The sequence below is a fragment of the Cervus elaphus genome, chromosome 18 (genome assembly GCF_910594005.1).
Source record: "Cervus elaphus chromosome 18, mCerEla1.1, whole genome shotgun sequence".
NCBI classification, from domain to species: Eukaryota; Metazoa; Chordata; class Mammalia; order Artiodactyla; family Cervidae; genus Cervus; species Cervus elaphus.
This window is the reverse complement of record NC_057832.1, coordinates 105,555,472-105,571,953: the sequence shown is the minus strand read 5'-3', so window position 1 is coordinate 105,571,953 and position 16,482 is coordinate 105,555,472. Positions and strand designations below refer to the sequence as shown.

At 47.9% G+C, this 16,482-nt stretch overlaps 1 long non-coding RNA gene across 2 annotated transcripts in view; it reads right to left on the bottom strand.

Annotated features, from left to right (window-relative positions):
* The window catches only part of LOC122673991, a 98,481-nt gene that overhangs the window by 36,148 nt on the left and 45,851 nt on the right, over positions 1–16,482 (bottom strand). Inside the window, exons 2-3 of one of the 2 annotated variants that reach the window (XR_006334861.1) lie at positions 6,810–6,915; positions 2,590–3,063 (exon numbers count right to left, since the gene is read on the bottom strand). This is a non-coding gene — a long non-coding RNA (uncharacterized LOC122673991). Of the gene's footprint in view, positions 1–2,589; positions 3,064–6,809; positions 6,916–16,482 lie in introns of those variants that run through there. The other variant, XR_006334862.1, reaches the window with a different exon arrangement.

Sequence of the window (16,482 nt, the reverse complement as noted above, 5' to 3'; positions counted from 1 at the left end):
ACCAGTGTGAAGGTCAAAGACCTACAGGGGACAGGGAAAAATCAGAGCATGAAGTGGAGATAAGACCCAAATGGGCAAGCTGGGTCTGTTCACAACTCGGAGCTCCTGTGCTCCTGGGAGGGGGAGATGGATGAGAAAGGAGAGCGAGTCCACGGTGAACTCTTCTGTGGATCCGAGAAAGCCGTGCCAATACCACACGTGGAGGGGGTGTATCTGAGCTGCGTTTTGAAGACGGGGGAGCACTAGCACCTGGGACCTGAGAGAGGAGGCACATTGGAGACGGGGAAGCAGAGTGACTCACAGCCAGGACAGCACACATTTATTAGGCACCTGCTGTGTGCAAGGTGACTGTACCAGGGGCTGGGGTGCCGGCACAGGGCCGGCCAGGCGGGAGCTGGGCTGCCCACGCCATCAGCATCCTAACTGCCAGCCTCCTCTCGCTGTTCCATCCTGCCTGCCAGCCTCGCCTTCCTTAACTTCAGGCTTCAGCCCATCACAACTGCCTTGAGAATTTCCAGCTTTGACTTTTGGGGACCAAGTGCAACGTCATCACACAGCACAGCCCCTGGACAGACTTCTCCCTCCACGCCTTCCCACACGCCTTGCTCACACCCCTCAAACATCATCTACGTGGCTCATTGATGCCTTCACTCCACTTGGTGGATGAGGAAGAGGCGGAGAAGCAGTGGGGAAAGGGGTAGGAGGATGGGGGGACACTGAGGGGTTGCCCTGGGAATTGCTTGTAGGATTCAGCTGCTGAGCTCTGGGGCCCTGACTGGTCCCCTCATCTCTTGGGCCCCAGCATCCTCACCCAGAGTAGGGAGCATGGCTTTCACTGACCACTCGCTCACTCAATTCAAACACTTAGACATACTCCTCCTGCCTCTGCACTTAATTCTCACAAACACCCAGTGAAGTTAAACATGACTGTCTGTCTTAGTGCAGGCCTAGAGCAGGCTGAACTATTTCATCTCCCAAAGGTGCTTTCCCTTCTAATATCTTAAATTAATATAATAAATTAATATAATAAATATAATAAATTAAACCCACGAAAGAGTTTAATTCAGAGGCTCGTCAGCAGAGAGAGGACAAGCATGTTCCTCTATTGGCTTTCTCTTGCTGCATAGCAAGTTACTCCCCAAACTCTGCAGCTTAAAGCAACCAGCGTTAATTATCTCGTCCTTTCTGTGGGTCAGGAATCAGGGAGGGGCTTAGCTGGGGGTTCTGACTGGGTTTGTCTCTGGGGAGGTTTCTGCCGCTGCAGGCGGAGGCCACAGTGATCTGGAGTGAAGGGTCCCCTCCAGGCTCAGTCACACAGTTGATGTCCCGCCTTCGTTTCTCCCTGGCTGTTGGCTGGAGGCCTCAGTTCCTCGCCACGTGGAGCTTTCCAGACAGCGGCTCACAAACCGGCAGCCTGCTTCCCTCAGAGGGAGCAGGCAATCCGAGAAAAGAGAGCGAGTGAGAAGCCCCAGTGCCTCCTGTGACCTAGCTGCTGTCACACATAATCACTTCACCGTATGCTGTTCGTCACAAGCAAGACACCAGGCTCAGCCCCAGGCAGAAGGAGGAAAATTAAGCTCCACCTCTCCAAGGAAGGAAATCAAAGAAAGTGTGGTCGTCTGTGTAAAATCAGAACAGCTGCTTTTCCAAAAAGCAGATGATGAGCAAAGGTAAATCCTTTGGGGTTTACAGAAACTTCCTAACTGTGGAAGGAAGTAGATCCATTGTTTGGAAACAGGCCTTAAAATCAAAATACCTTAGTGGCTCAGACAATAAAAAATTCACCTACAATAAAGGAGACCGTGGATTCGTGGAGAGGGAAATGGCAACCCACTCCCACATTCTCACCTAGAGAATTCCACGGGCAGAGGAGCCTGGCGGGCTACAGTCCATGAGGTCGCGAAGAGTCGGACACGACTGAATGACTAACACTTTCACTTTCTTTTCCCAGTTACTTAACAAACGTACAGCCCAGGGCAAGAACCTCAACCTCTCTGAGCTTTAATGTCAGTGTCCTCGTCTGCAAAATGATGGCAATAACCACTCCCTCACGTGGTTATTGTGTTTAGAAAATGAAGTGATGGTTGTAAAGCTAATGGACCACAATAAGCATTCACGAAATAATAGCTGTCATCACAAGCAGTTCATCTCACAGTAATCCTTGCCCATCTTTAGCAACAACAGAAAGTTACTGGGTTAGAAGAACATGAGGCACTAGGAGAAATAATGATACGCTTGGGAGAGGGGTGATGAACCCAGAAAACCGGGGGTTTGATTAGTAATATTGGGCTCACCTGAGTTCAACTTGGGATCAGACATGTACACACTGCTATACTTAAATGGACACCCAACAAAGACTTACTGTATAGCCTAGGGAGCTCTGCCCAATGTTATATGGCAGCCAGGATGGGAGGGGGGTCTGGGGGAGAACGGATACTTGTATATGTTTGGCTGAGTCCCTTCAGTGTCCACCTGAAACTATCACCACATTGTCAATTGACTACACCCCAATACAAAATGAAAAGTTTTTTTTTTAAGTACAAAGGAAATACTCTGTATTTTAAAATCTGCAATCCTTTATTACTTCTGTGAAGTTGCCTTTGCCATGTAAACCAAACTATTCATTCAAAGGTACAGGGATTAAGCCATGGACATCTTTGGGGCCATTATTCAGCCCACCACAGATGCTAAATGGCTTCCCTGAATCATAATAGAACCACCTAGATGGTCAGCAGGGTGCAAGAACCAAGAGAACTGGCCAGGGGAGCTGGCTTCAGGGGCAGGGCCCCAGGCACTGAGAGGCACTGACAGAACTCCTCAGAGTCCCCAACACAGGATCAGCAGATAAGAGAACCAGGCAGAAATTCTGAACGAGACAATAAGAGAAACCAGCTCCTGGAAGGGGCACTGCAGGGACACATAGTACGAGGCAGAAACCCAGTTAACTACCCACAAGGTCAAAGCAGCCTGGAGCAAGGCTGTCTAGGTGTTGTGTTTTCTGGGCTCCTGAATTGGGGGTCCTTTAGCATCTTCTGAGATTTGGGTGCGTTCCAGTGTCTTCAGCTGGAAAAAAAAAAATTTACTTGAAGGGAGAGAGCAAGGTGAGTCCTCACGGATCTCTTTCTGCAAGCTCAAAGCAGGAAATATGGCAGGAAGAGGGGGGAATAATTCACAGATAGCCTTATCTTAGCAATATTGCCCTTCTGCATACATTCAAGTACCAAGAGGAGGAAAAATCCTCTAGTTAGTTCATAGAGATGCCCATTTGCCTTCCTTGTCTTTGATTCCTACATCTCCTTGATTTTTACAGCTAGACCAATTCCTTTTATCCTCTGGACCTGGTGAGATGTTAATTACACTATTATATGTTACAAAGGGCTTCCCAGGTGTTGCAGGGGTAAAGAATCCGCCTGCCAGTGCAGGAGATGTGGGTTCAATCCCTGGGTTGGGAAGATCCGCTAGAGTAGGAAATGGCAACCTTATTCTCCAATAAGGTTGCCATTATTGGAGATAATAAAATGCTCCAATATTCTTGCCTGGAAAATTCCAAGGACAGAGGAGCCTTGTAGGCTACAGTCCATAGGTTCATAAAGAGTTGGACACGACTGAACACATACATACACACACCACCATATATGTTACAAAGCTGAAAAATGTCAAGTCTATAATCCAACAGAAATATAAGGGGCAACAGCACCCTCCCTAGTGTATATTGCTTTGGTGTTTTGGGTCACATCACTCAAGACCACAGCAGGTTGGTGGAGTAGGTGATGAAGAGAACCCCAGCCTACATAGAAAAAGCTACAAAAGAGAAAGCCCATGTCCTAACACTGTCTCCCCCGTCACCAAAGACAGAAGGGAAACAGTTGGCTCAGCTTCCAGAAACATTGGGGCTTGCTCTTTTCCATACTCTCCACTCCTACGCCATCCCTTATCCCTGAGACTACTTTTCCTTCTAGCTTCTCTCTCGTCCCCTAGAAGTTTACTGACAGCTGATCCAAATATGACCACTCTCTCTGTTTCAATGTTTCTGTGACTATTTAACTAGATTATCCCCAAACAGGAGGACTACAGTTCAGAGGGGGATACCCTTCCAGCCTTTTAGGTCCTAGACCCAAGAGGCCTTGGGATGGCTCTAGAACCCCAATGTAAGATGTACTTAGCAATCATTACAAGCAGCAAATCGGCTCTAACTGCCCAAGTCTAAAAGCCCTTCCTGTGAATCTCCTCAGCCTGACAGCTACAAGAGGTGGAGGTGGGCAGAAATGAAGCCCCAAGTGTGGGAGTGCCGTGGGACCACTGAGCAAGGTTGGTGATATTTTCATAATGGGTTCTGTAACAAATCTCTCTACCGTGCCCCTTCTCAAGAGGAAGTTTGTGGGAGGTAGTCCTTGTCTCCCTCTGGATGCCAGATGCTCTAGCTTGAGCCCAAGATTCACCTCCAGCTCTGCCAGGACCTCTGCGGGACCTCTGGCAAGTCATGTCATCTCTCTGGAATTTAGTGTCTTCGAAGGTGAACACAGGCATTTGGATTAGATAACTCTCCTAGCTCAAGGAACTTACAAGTCTGCAATCCTCAATGAAACAATGGACCAATTAAGGGGCAGGAAGATATCAACAGGTGAAATTCACAGCTAAACACGCACACACAGACACTGTGGAAACACCCACCTCAATCCTGTCCTCTCCATCTTCTATTCCAACACGGGCTCTACATTATTCTTATGAACTTAATAGAATAAAATGCTGCTGAGTGTCTAAAATACCTATCCCCAACTAGACCATAAGCTCCTCAAAGGCAATAGCAGGGTCAGAATCCTTTTGTATCCCCATGGCACATAGCGTGGTGTAGGGTTGTGGTTCCCTAACTCATCACAAAGAAAGACGCAGATGCCAGGACTCCATCCCAGAGTGACTGAACTGGAGTCTCGACAAGGAAGAAACTGTACTTTATTAAAGCTCCCTGGGTGATCCTAATCACCGAATGAAGCCAGTGTTAGAAATGACTGGGCGAGCTGAGCTTGCAGTAGGTGCTCAATTGGGTGAAACCACAATGAAATCAACCAGCCAGGAGACCCAATCGGAAAAAGAAAAATATTGTGCTAAAAGTAAGAAACTTATCCAGCCCACAGGAGGAAAGCCTCATTTGACTGATTTCTGTCTCCCCCCTTATCAGGTTAGGTTTATCTGCGATGGCTGGATTTGCCCTTCGGAATAATAATCGTTATTTGTGGAGTGTCAAGCACATTGAACTAAGAACCCGATGGTGCCAAATCTCTCCACCAGCTTTAAGGTACAGGGAAGGGGGCTTGGTTTTTAAGGGTGTAAGTCCAGCCTAGGGACAGAAGATAGAGCTACTTGCACCCTTGGCCAACAGAACTGTTGTCATACTCGCATGCTAGATTCATGCCAGGTCCAGGATGCAGTGATGGGATGCAGAGGGGAACATCAGAAGGAAGGGGAGAGGACAGAACAGAGAAAATTCTTAGGTTCCTTCTTCTTCCTTTTTTTTTAAGTTTTCTTTTCTTTTTTTTTTTTTTGGATGCAGACCATTTTTAAAGTCTTTCTTGAATTTCTTACATTATTATTTCTGTTTTATGTTTTGGTTGTCAGCCATGAGGCACCTGGGAATCTTAGCTCTTGACCAGGGATAGAACCCAACCCCCCTTCACTGGAAGATGATGTCTTAACCACTGGACAGCCAGGGAAGCCCCAGTTTCTTTTTTCTAATCACCCTCTTTCTGAGCCTATACTGGAGAAGAGAGTCCTTGGCACTGGCCCTCAGCCTGCCAGTATCGATAACAGAGCCCTTGATCTGGACGAGGCTCACAGCTCACGACACAGGCAAGAGATACGATGTCGAGGCTACTTTCAGCCTTGTCTCTTTCCATGGCAGACATGTGATGGCTGCAAAAGAAAATGAAGGTGCAGTCGCCAGCTGCAGAGGCAGGGAGGAGGCCAGGAGGGCAGGGCGAGGCTCTGGTGGTGACTAAGACATTCTCAATCAGGAGGGTGAAACAGAAACGTCAGAGCAGCTCCCACCTGGATGGCCTGAAAGGCCACAGCAGCAGCCGACAGGGACTGGGTTGGTGGTAGAAGGAGGTTCGTGGGCCACAGACCAATTCCCAGCCGTCCAGGGTGGCGTCTCAGGATGGCCTTCACCAGGGGAGGGGAGCAACCCTGAACCTCAGCAGGGTGGGAGGGCCAACAGCATGGGTGCTCTTAGCACACTCAGCAGTCCTCCACCTTGAGAGCACTTCAGAATCACCTGCGGATCTTGTTTAAAACTCAGATTCCTGGGCCCTAAGATGGTTTTGCCCTGCCATCTGTCGTGACCCAAAGCCCTGGAGTTCCTGCGGGTAGAAGCTGGACTCTCCCCTTTGCTCTGTTTACAACCTAGAAAAGGGCACTGAGACCACTCCTGGGGTCCCTAACAGGCATGCCCACCAGGGCCAGCTTGGTCCCTAATTCTAGGTAGCAGACCCCTCCACAGGGCCTGTGGGTTGCAGCCAAGCCCCACCCACAGAAGCTCCATTCTTGCACTGAAATGGCCAGCCAGGGACTTCCCTGGGGGTCCAGTGGCTAAGATTCTGTGCTCCCAATGCAGAGGGCACAGGTTCGATCCCTGGTCGGGGAACTAGGATCCCGAATGCCACAGGGTAGGACCTAAAAAGGAAAAAAAAAAAAAGACCTGAAATGATCAGGCAGACTGGGCTAGCCCAGGGGGAAATTCAGGCCTGGGTACATATCAGGAAGGCTGTCGATATCTGAGAGCTCACTGAAAATGTGACCAGGATTGGATTACCCACCCTGAGCTGGTCAGGTCAGATTTCCAGATGCAGGGAAGGTCTTCTGGGGACACAGCTTCACATTGCCTCCCCATCCTAGTGTTCTGCTTCAGACCATCTCACTGCCCTGCAAACAAAGAAAGAGTGTATGTGTCTGGGCGTGTATACTCAGGAGTGGAGGTGTGTACTAGGACATACGGCAGTGTATGGATTCCCTGGATGTACATGGGCAGGACTCTTGGAGATTATTGGGGTTTTTATCTCCCCTTTTGTCAAGTTTAAAGACCTTTTTACTTCATAAGTGTTGACTGAGCAGCTCATCTGTATTAAGCACCATGAGAGACACAGAGGCCCTTGTACATATCAGAACTTATAGCCTGGCTATGGAATTTTCCCAGAACATAAAGTATTTAATGAGAAATAGAGAAGAAATAATGTTCTTTGAAGTTTACACCTCTGGTGCTGCCATACGATCTATGGGATTTTGAGCTCTTTGAGAGTCAATGATTTCTATTATCTTGGTCCCCACAAACAACTCAGATGTCAGTAATGCTATTAAATGTTTGCTGATGAAAGGGACATTGAAAAGAATTTAAATATATTTGCTCTGCATATATGAACTTCAGAAGATACTAATTTTTCAGTGATGTCTTTTGCATAATTTTTAATCTCTTTCAAAGCAACCTCAGTTTGCTTGCCTTTATAAGGCAAAATTCCCTTTAATGTTTAATGAAAAAAATATTCTGCAAGATAAGGACACATTTCACTCCATTTCTTTCTAATCCATTTCCAATCAATTTCACTCCACTCATGGAGCCCAGATCACTCCCACACAGCCCTGTATTTACCCACCCCCTATTACATGCCCAGTATTGTGCCTGGTGCTACGGGGTAAACCAAAGATGCATGATAATAATTGGAGAGCCAAGTTTATCATTGTTGTTTAGTTGCCAAGTCGTGTCTGACTCTTTTTCAGCTGCATGGGCTGTCCATGGGATTTTCCAGGCGAGAATACTGGAGTGGGTTGCCATTTCCTTCTCCAGGGGATCGTTCTGAACCAGGAATTGAACCCGCAGCTCCTGCTGTGTCTTCTGTGTTGCAGGTGAGTTCTTTACTACTGAACCACCAGGGAAGCTCACGTTTATCATGCATAAAACTAACTGGAGAAGCATAGGAGACACGTCTATGATGCCAATAACACAAACATAAGCCAAAGATCTTTCTCCCAAATCATAGTTTTTTTCAAACTAGAGTAATAATCCCCTAAAAGGGAAACCTTTTCAGGGACTTTCCAATTTGACTTAAAATTTTTTATAATGTTACTTGAATATGTATAAACATAAAACTTGGAATAAATTTTTTAAATTTATAAAAACCAAAGCAAATTTATAACTTGCCACCCCTCAAAAGAGTTCCTGAAAAATCAATAATAATTAAATTAACATCAATTTAATGATACTGTTCTGCTATAACCAAATTAGCAGTGTTGAGTGAGAGAGACTCGGGTCTGGTTCTTTATTGAATTGGCTTGGCTTTGTGGTTTGACTACTATAATATTAATTCAGAGAGGGACTGCTTATGTAAGAGTGCTAGTCACAATTATATTCATGATTCAAGGCTCTCTCTGCTCATTCAGAATAATCAGACCTCACACTTAACCAACATTCAGAAAACTAAGATCATAGCATCCAGTCCCATCATTTCATGGCAAATAGATGGGGAAACAGTGGAAACAGTGGCTGAATTTATTTTTGGGGACTCCAAAATCACTGCAGATGGTGAATGCAGCCATGAAATTAAAAGACGCTTACTCCTTGGAAGGAAAGTTATGACCAACCTAGACTGCATATTAAAAAGCAGAGACATTACTTTGCCAACAAAGGTCCATCTAGTCAAGGCTATGGTTTTTCCAGTGGTCATGCATGGATGTGAGTTGGACTATAAAGAAAGCTGAGTGCCAAAGAATTGATGCTTTTGAACTGTGGTGTTGGAGAAGACTCTTGAGAGTCCCTTGGACTGCAAGGAGATCCAACCAGTCCATCCTAAGGGAGATCAGTCCTGGGTGTTCATTGGAAGGACTGATGCTGAAGCTGAAGGGCTTCCCTGGTGGCTCAGAGGGTAAAGCGTCTGCCTACAATGCAGGAGACCCTGGTTCGATCCCTGGGTTGGGAAGATCCCCTGGAGAAGAAAATGGCAACCCACTCCAGTACTCTTGCCTGGAAAATCCCATGGACTGTAGCCTACAGTCCATGGGGTCACAAAGTCAGACATGACTGAGCAACTTCACTTCACTTCAGAAGCTGAAACTCCAGTACTTTGGCCACCTAATGCGAAGGGCTAACTCATTGGAAAAGACCCTGATGCTGGGAAAGATTGAGGGCAGGACGAAAAGGGTATGACAGAGGATGAGATGGTTGGATGGCATCACTGACTCAATGGACATGAGTTTGGGTAAACTCCGGGAGTTGGTGATGGACAGGGAGGCCTGGCATGCTGTGGTTCATGGAGTCAGACATGACTTAGTGACTGAACTGACTGACACTTAACCAAAACTTGCTGCATAAAGTTCTCAAATGCCTTATGATGGCATGAATGATGCATCATCTGATAACACTGTGGAGCTGTCTAATTCAGCTGAAGAGTAACATTGTGACACTGTTGAGTCTGCATTAAATTTAATCTGATTATTGACCATATTAGAATAATTCTGTATTGTGGGCTTCCCAGGTGGCACAGTTGTAAAGAATCTGCCTGCCAATGCAGGAGACGCAAGACATGCGGGTTTGATCCCTGTATTGGGAAGATCCCCTGGATTACCTGGAGTAGGAAATGGCAACCCACTCCAGTATTCTTGCCTGGGAAAATCCATGGACAGAAGAGCCTGGTGGGCTACAGTCCTTGGGGTCTCAAAGAGTCAGACATGACTGAGCACACACGTTGTAAATTTACTATGATAATTACTTTTAATAAACTACAGTACTCAAATCAGCTGAGTCATACAATGCATCTGCTTATACACTGTGATGGTTAATTTCATGTGTCAACTTGACTGAGCTAAAGGATATCCAGAGAGCTAGCAAGACATTATTTCTGGGCGTGTCTATGAGGATGTTCCCAGAAAAGATTAGCATTTGAATCAATAGACTGAGTAAAAATGATCGCTCTCACCAATGCAGACAGGCCTTGTGCCATCCATTAAGAGCCTGAATAGACCAAAAAGGCAGATAGATGAAGGGCGAATTTGCTCTCTGCTTGAGCTGGGACGTCCACCCTCCTCCTGCCCCCTCACATCATGCTGCTGACTCTCAGGCACTGGGACTCAGATTGGGACTTACACCATGAGCTCCCCTGGTTCTCAGGTGTGTGGGCTGAAACCACAGCACCAGTTTCCTTGGGCCTCCACCCTGCAGTTGGCAGGTCATGGGACTCCTCAGTCACCATCATCCACGGGCCCCTCCCCGATAATAAATCTCTTTCAGTGTATCTGCCCAAACGTGATTCTGCTTCTCAGGAGAAGTCTGGTTGATGCGTACACGGAGCTGCCATGAGCAGGCGCAGTTCTCTGCCTGCACCACCTGAGCCAGGAGATGACTCAAGCCTCCCACCCTGCTTCCTTATTTGAAGCATCTATAGTCCAAAGCTATGGTTTTTCCAGTAGTCATGTACGAATGTGAGAGTTGGACCATAAAGAAGGGTGAGCGCCGAAAAATTGATGCTTTCGAACTGTGGTGCTGGAGGAGATTCTTGAGAGTCCCTTGGACAGCAAGGAGATCCAACCAGCCCATCCTAAAGGAAATCAACCTTGAATAGTCATTGGAAGGACTGATGCTGAAACTGAAGCTCCAATACTTTGGCCACCTGATGTGAAGAACTGACTCATTAGAAAAGACCCTGATGCTGGGAAATATTGAGGGCAGGAGGAGAAGGGGGCGACAGAGGATGAGATGGCTGTTTAGCATCATTGCCACAGTGGACATAAGTTTGAGCTAACTCCAGGAGATACAGTGAAGGACAGGGAAGGCTAGTGTGCTGCAGTCCATGGGGTCACAAAGAGATGCACATGATTGAACCACTGAACAACAACAAAGTTAAAAACTGCTTGTGAAGAAGTCATAGGCCCTTGAGAAGGCAGAGATGCACTAGTAACCCTCCATTTTGACCTCTGTCCCCTGTGGCCTCAGGCCAGCTGCACAACATGTGCTCAGGAGAATTAGGTCAATTAAAAGAATGCACTAAATGTTGGAGGGGAAGGGATAAAGCCGAGTACTAAATATTGGGCTGGCCAAAAATTTTGTTCAGGTTTTTCTGTTACATCTTATGGAAAAACCCAAACAATTTTTTTTGGCCAAACCAATAGAGGGGACTTTACTGGGCTCCAAAAGGACGGCATCTGAAATGTTAATGCTTCCACATAGGTGGCCCTCAGGGTGCAAATTTAGCCCCTAACCTGGCTCCCAGGACTAGAATTCCCATATCTCCCCTCAAAGCATCTCCTTTCATCAAACCTCCCCAGCTGGAATCTCCAGTGACCCTTGAGAAAACCAAATCTCTATGCATCAAAAGGGACCACAATGCCACCACCATCTCCTTTCTCCCCCCAGTACATTTCTCAGGTCTAAATCACCTAGCCTGGAGAGGGTCCAAACTTCTCCTAGATTAGCCCTGACATCCACTGACCCCCAGATCCCACAAGCATCCAATGGGCATGGTTTTGGGATGCCTGCTTTCCTTTGGGTCCAGAAGGACCTTACAGGTCAGATTGCCTTTGTGATCTCTCTGAATGGTTACAGGCATGACTGTTTCTTTAACTGTTACACCTGTTGAAACAGGTCCACTCACTCACACACAGAACAAACATTAATTCTCAGAGACAGTAGTTTCTACCCGTTGTTGCTGTTTAGTTGCTAAATCATGTCCGACTCTTTGAGACCCCATGGACCAGAGCCTGCCAGGCTCCTCTATCCACAGGATTTCCCCAGCAAGAATATTGGAGTGGGTTGCCATTTCCTTCTCCAGGAGATCTTTCTGACCTAGGGATTGAACCCATTTCTCCTGCATTGAAAGGTGGATACTTTACTGCTGAGCTACCAGGGAAGCCCCAGCTTCTACTAGGAAGGAAATATTTCCTGTTTCATAATCTCCAAGGTGCCATCTCCACCCACAAGGTTAGAAAATCCTATTTTTTTTTTCTCCACCACGTATCCTCTGCAGGCTTACAGAAGGGGAAGCCGAGTATGTGTTTCTCACAGCTTTCCCCTTGGGTTACCAGTAGCTTTTAATTAACAGTTCTAATGAGGACTCATCTAAATTCTCTGCCATTGCCTTGTTCTCTGGAGACTGGTCACTGAGGGACGGGAAGGTTGTGAGACTCACTTCTGGTTCCAAGTGTTACGTCTTCTCACAACACAGAAACATCAGCATTTTCTAGAGATACCAAGGAGGCTTCATGGGTGAGGTGAGGGCTGGGTGGGACCTTGCACCCAGCTCAGCACAGGTGGAGTGGAGATGAGGAGAAGGGCAGGTGGGCAGGGAAGTGGCAGTGAGGGGCACGGATTGGGAAAGGCCCAGAGCCTGGTCCATGCCAGAGTGTGTGGGAAATGGTGTTGTTATTGTCCAGCCACTGTCATGTCTGACTCTTTGCAACCCCAGGGACTGCAGCACGCCAGGGTTCCCTGTCCTTCACTATCTCCCAGAGAGATCTCCCATGCTCAAACTTTTGTCCATCAAGTCGGTGATAACATCCAACCATCTCATCCTCTGTCGCTAGGCTGGTGCAAGCTATAGGGCTACTAAAGGACCAGACTGAGCTGGGCTTAGTCCAAAAGCCCTTGGAGAACTGCTGGATTTCCTTGAGTAGAGAGAAGGAAACTGAGAAGAGAAGTGTGTTGGGGACAGATAAATCTGGCAGTGGTGGGCAGGATCTGGACACAAATTTAGGAGTCATTGCAATAATCCAGGTGATGAAGTGAGATTGCTAGACTTTAGTTCCATTTGGAAAGTGCTGTATCACATGTGATAAACCCAAAGGCTACCCATGCAGGAGCTGTTCGCTTCTTCAACTAAACAGGCTGAATAATGTCTGGTTACCAGGAGGTGTCAATAATGGAGCCCAGGGAAGGATAATAAAGGTCCCTTCCTATATTCAGCTAGATAGCACTCCTACATACCTCTGACTCAGAGAACCATGATCCTCTGTGTACTTTCTTATGAAAATATGTCACCAGAATCTCTCAACACTTTCCCAATCTACTCCCAGGAGCCTAGAATGACAGAAAGATGAGGGAAGAGGCTCCATCACTCCTAGAATCTCCAGGTGAGAACACCTCTGATGGCGCTCACATTCTATGCCAGGAGAGCTCTCTATGGCCACAATGTTGTTGCATAAAAACAACCACAAAACGTCAGTGGAGTGCATAAACAGACCTTTCTTTCTGCTCCTGAGCAGATGCCTTGCTGGGCCATCCTACAGGTCAGCTGAGGACTGGTTGGTTAAGAGGGTCTTGGCTGATGCCTCAGCTCCATAGCCTCTCATCCTCCAGGAGTCTGGCCCAGGTGTGTTCACATAAAGAAGCGGGATTTGGTGATGGAGGAGAAAGTGGGCAAGTGTTTCGCAAATCTGCACTTCCATCTGGTTTGTTCCTGTCCCGTTGGCAACAGCAAGCTGTGGGTCCCAGAATCAGAGTGCGTGGAGACCGCGCAGCTCCCCAGCAAAGGGCAGAGATACAGACAGTACGCTCATGGGGGCCAGTCATGCCATCATCACGGTGCCTGAAAGAAAAAAGGCTGGAAGAGATTGGAATCAAGGGCAGGAGGAGATCTGGATTCAGGAAGGGCACCGCCACAGCGATGTTAGGAAGGAAGTGACAGGACTGGTCCTCAGGATGCATGAGCCTTACGTGTCAGGAAGGCTGATAAGTCTCAAACTGACCCCGTGGCCCATTCTTGCTTTTTCTACACCTGTGAGCTGTAAGATCTTGGGTGAAGGACAGCTATTTTGTCTTCACTACAGGCAATCACAAATACTTTTGCTTTCCCTACCAACTGGATCCTTCCCTTCAGCATTCAGATCTGATCTGTTCACTGTGAATAAACTCTCCCTTGATTTCATGTGCCTCTCCAGCTACTGGCTATCTTGAATAGAAGAACTAGATGGGAAGCAAGGAATACTGGCGACCTTACATGGCAGTTCCCTTCAGATCAGCCTAATAAGAAAACTTGAAAGCAGAAGGACTTGGTCAGGACCAGGCAGAGAGAGGCAAGGTGGGGCCTTGGTCTATGTATGCCATTGGCAAAGGCTGCAAAGGTTAGAATTGTGTACTTTGTACACTTGACTCTGATGTCTGGCATAATCTGACATGCACAGGATGTCAGCGTTTAACAGAGAGATGAGAGATTCATTTCATGAGATTCCCAAGACTCTGCTTCCCCAAGGTGATTCCTGCTGAAAGGGCGGTGCTGAGACCATTTGAAAGGTGCTTTGTTTGCTGGTGAGGCAGAGGAACAACTTGAGAGGAGTTGGGGCTAAACGAAGGGCTTGGGGAACAGGACCAGAAGTGCCCAGTGGGCAGGTGAGGAAAGTGGGAGCCGAGAGGTGGACAGGGCCTCCAGGGAGGACGGCGGGAGCAGGCTCAGCTCAGAGAAGCGAGGAGGAGATCAAGGGGCCATGGTCAGCAGACAACGCTGGAGGTGACGCCCGGAGGGAACACTAGCCAGGCCAGCAGGACAAAGTGACCTCCAGCAGAGCTGGTCAGGAGCAAGAGCTGGCATCTGTGACCACAACAGGCCAAAGGGCAACACTTGATCTCAGGCTGGGGGGTTCAGGTCCAGTGGGCTGCCAGGGAGAGGGGGAACTCCAGGGCCTGCTAGGGAGGGTCAGTGAGGAGACGACTGATCAGAGAGCTCAAGCGGATGGTCAGGGCTCACATCACATCTGCTCTGTGCTGTACCTCATCTGAGCAGCACTACTTCCTTTTAAGCCCTGCAGCTCACAGCAGGATTTCATCAAGGCTGTGAACTGGTGATGTGCAGAGGGCAGAAGGAGGGACCCTGGAGATGAGGGGAGCAGGAGGGGACCCTGGATTCAGAAGCACGCTCTCCAGAGATCTCTGACATCTTCTATACCTTCCATTTGGAGACAGAGGAACCCTCTGGTTCCTTATGAGAACTAAAGGCTCAGTTAGAATTTCCTCTCCTGGTGGGATGATTTGAGAGAATAGCAGTGAAATACGTATATGACCATATGTGAAAAAGATCACCAGTCCAAGTTGGATGCATGAAACGGGGCACTCAAAGCCGGTGCTCTGGGACAACCCTGAGGGAGGGGATAGGGAGGGGGGTGGGAGGGGGGTTCAGGGTGGGGGACACATGTAAGGTACACCCACGGCTGATTCATGTCAGTGTATGGCAAAAACCACTACAATATTGTAAAGTAATTAGCCTCCAATTAAAATAAATTAATTAATTTTTTAAAAAAAGAATTTCCTCTCCTTCATTGGTGAACATGAGACTCACCAGCTAAGGACCCCCCCACCACGGCTGGGAGTTTTCTGCTCCTCTTCCTCCAGGAGCAGAAATAATGAATGAGGACTCACAGGATCACAGAGATGGATTTGCTAGGCAGCGGGCCAGTGACTTTGACCTTAGCATCGCTCAGCTCAAACCAATTGCGCTAAGGCGATAGATTACAAGGTGCATGTGAGCCCAATTCTCCGCAGCTCGGCGGCGGCGAGCATGTCTGATAGTTCCCGTCTCCTGAGACGCGAGCGCCACCTTGTGGGGAAACACTGACGTTCAGGATGTGCCGGCCCGTTCTTTTCTTCTATGAACACTGGACTTCACCTACTTTCTGCTAGGTCTGTACCCTCCCCTTTCATTTCCAGAGTGCAGAGATGTCGGGTTATAAGAAACAGTATATTAAGCTATTTCCAGGTTCAAAAGGTAACACGAAAGATGTACCTGGTCCCCGGAGGGTGCCTTTCAAGTGTAGTTTTTAAGACCTGTCACTTGTCTTCCTCCGTTTGGAACTGAGAATCCCACAGACAGAGGAGCCTGGTGGGTGTCAATCCATAGGGTCGCACAGAGTCGGACACGACTGGAGCAACTTAGCACAAACAGAAGTGGATTGAAGGCGAAAGGAGAAGGGGGCAGCAGGGGATGAGAGGGTTGGATGGTATCACCTATTCAACGGACAGGAGTTTGAGCAACCTCTGGGAGATGGTGAAGGACAGGGAAGCCTGGCGTGCTGCATTCCATGGGGCCGCAAAGAGTGGGGCGCGACTTTGTGGCTGAACAACAACAGAAGTGGAAAATCTGCCTACCTGAAAGTCTCCATTTAGTACATGTCTGTGAATTAAAGGTTTCCTACGAGCACCTCCGCTCAAGTCTGGAAAAGCCTGTTGAGTTTTCTCCAGCCCCTGAGTTGCTGTGAGCAGGTCAGTGGGAGGCAGCCAACCAGTTCGAAAGGAGAGAGGGGCTGGTCCTAATTTGTAGAATCTGCTGTCTTCCATGTTGCAAATACTTCTGTGATGGCTGATCTCAAGGGCCAGACCGACAGAGGAGATGCAAACCGGGAGCTCCAGCAGGGGGCGCAAGCCGGCTCCAGCACACCACCAGCTCCTGGACTCGCGTCTTAAGCACATCTTTGGTAATTATCAAAAGGGACAGAAGGGCTGATGCAAAAAGACCATATTCGGGG